The sequence below is a fragment of the Aplysia californica genome, unplaced genomic scaffold, assembly GCF_000002075.1.
Source record: "Aplysia californica isolate F4 #8 unplaced genomic scaffold, AplCal3.0 scaffold00317, whole genome shotgun sequence".
NCBI lineage: Eukaryota > Metazoa > Mollusca > Gastropoda > Aplysiida > Aplysiidae > Aplysia > Aplysia californica.
This window is the reverse complement of record NW_004797587.1, coordinates 695,419-697,754: the sequence shown is the minus strand read 5'-3', so window position 1 is coordinate 697,754 and position 2,336 is coordinate 695,419. Positions and strand designations below refer to the sequence as shown.

General features: G+C 39.9%; 1 protein-coding gene across 1 annotated transcript in view; it reads left to right on the top strand.

The window, feature by feature from the left end:
- LOC101847669 overlaps positions 1–2,336 on the top strand; it is a 15,166-nt gene that overhangs the window by 736 nt on the left and 12,094 nt on the right. The window lies entirely within an intron of this gene.

The window sequence follows — 2,336 nt, the reverse complement described above, 5'->3', positions numbered from 1 at the left end:
CGAAAACGTTTGCGAAAGTGGTTGATGTGGTGCGCTTTGAAGGTTTTTCGGAGCTGTGATTTGTCAAACTGACTGATACATTGTACACCATTTTTCTTTATTCCCTTAAAATTTCATGCTTCTGTGTTTAGCGGTTTTGGCGTAATCTTTAAAAATGTGGGAGTAACTAAAAAGCGACATTGCCATTTGCGCGTGCTGGGTGAACGGCCGGCGGCGTGGAAATTTCCACTGAGTGACGTCATCAGCCATCGGTCGCCTCGGGCGCTACAAACGAGGCCCCGCTTATGTGAAATGGAAAGGGGGGGAAGGATACTTGAAAACTAAACGGGGGCCTTGATTAGCAATGCCAATCGCCCGCTGCGCCTTGTGCTGGAAATTGGCCTCCGCGCGAGGGGTATTTTTTGGGCCGCTCGGAATCAGAAGTGACTCTCTTCTAAGTTTAGTTACGGGAAAACTCCTGGACGAAAATCAATGAAACTCGGCAACCAACCAGAGGAAAGGTTAAACTAACGACATGCCAGCGTACAATCCCGAACGATTACTAGAACCGGAGATATTGCCGTGTTTGTGCGAATTTCCTCTGCGGTTCGAAAACTAAGCGGAGCTGCGGGTTGATCGCCGACCACACAAGCGCCCCACATGTCTTCTTTATTGCTGTAAAATTTCAGATCTCTGCGTTTAGTAGATTTTCCGTACCAACTTAAAATTACCACCCATCCATTGATAAAACCCTAGATCTAGAAACTTGATAGCGCATTCCAAACGTGAGGTGCCGGCACACAAGAGGCGCGTGATCGCTAGGCGGCATGTGATTGGCTGCCTATAACCAAATGGGTCACCGATGACTACATCGCGGGTTTTCCCGATAGCGCTTTACTGAGTTTTAGAAGGGGTGATCGCGTCGCGGTAAAAACGATGTCACGCAATTCAACAAATTTCACGCAAATATCAGTCTTTAAGATCCAAAGTAATGAAGACATCGAAAAAGTGATAGCAGAACTAGATTCGGCACTAAAAATCACATGGAGATGCCAAGTTTCATTCATATGCTCCAATTCATTACTGACTTATGAACAGTTTTTCCTCAAAATACATCAAAACATGTCCCACATTTTGGCGATTTTTTCCTATATGAAGGTCCTCCAACATTTTGCAAACAAAAATCCCAATAACTTTTTTATTTATCAATGGATTTTTAATTTTTTAAAACCATAGTTCTTAGAATTTACTCTATTTTCATTTAAGTCCATTTTAAAGCAATTTGGATGAAAATTTAATTTTTCATTGTCATTGCTACCTTGATAACTTGCGTTTTTGTTGCATTTTAGTCACAATATAATAGATGTAGTCATTTTTATTTGCTTGATTGCATGACAGAAGAATAGAAACAGAAAAGCAAACATATTGAGAAGTGGTATGGCATTGTGTTTGCGTTATGAAAGCCTATTCCCCCCTCTTGGGAAAGCACACACTTGGACTCGTCCTGTGTGCTCTGTTTGGGAAAAGTGAGGCATTAAGATTGTTAAAAGAGTATGGTACTTATTTAGTCCAGTCTGGGAAGATAGTCCCGTTTATACATTGTTATCGTTCACGCGTGCGTGCGTGAGTGCGCGCGCGTGAGAGAGAGAGAGAAGGGGGAGGGGGTGTAAATATGTTACATTTATTGTATGAGTTGTAGCCTACACATGCGAAATATTCCCATAACTTGTAAACTATATTATCTGAACGCATCTTAATCTACCACACAATAGGACACTGTCCAACAATGGATATACACAGAGACGATCTTATTTTCTATAACAAAGTATGCATGCTTTTACTAGTACAAAACTGGATTTATTAGTAGCTCTCTACTTACATTTTTGTGACAAATTGATACAGAATATTGCTTGGCAAGGAAGAACCTTTTATGTTGCCAAGTTTCATTCAAATATCATGACTTTGGGAGAACATATGACTGATAATCTTTGTAAATCTGTAAAGAACGCCACTTTTTTACCTGTTAATGTCCTTACAACTCAAAAAGTATGACAGATATTAAAAGTCTGACTGCATGACTAAATTCTGCATAAAAAAATGTACTAGACTGCCAAGTTTCATTTACATATTCCAAGAAATGAGCGAGTTATGACGAATATTGTCTCAAAACTCACCAAAGAACGTCCCATATTTTGGGGTTTTTTCATTATATAAAAGTGTACCAGAAATTAATTGATTAAAAAATCCTTAACTTTTTTGTTTATTGATGGATTTTATAAACGAAGTGACTATTTCTCCGAACGTTCGGAGAAATAGTGCCGATCTTTATTTCTCCGAACGGTTTCCGGCTTCCGCTC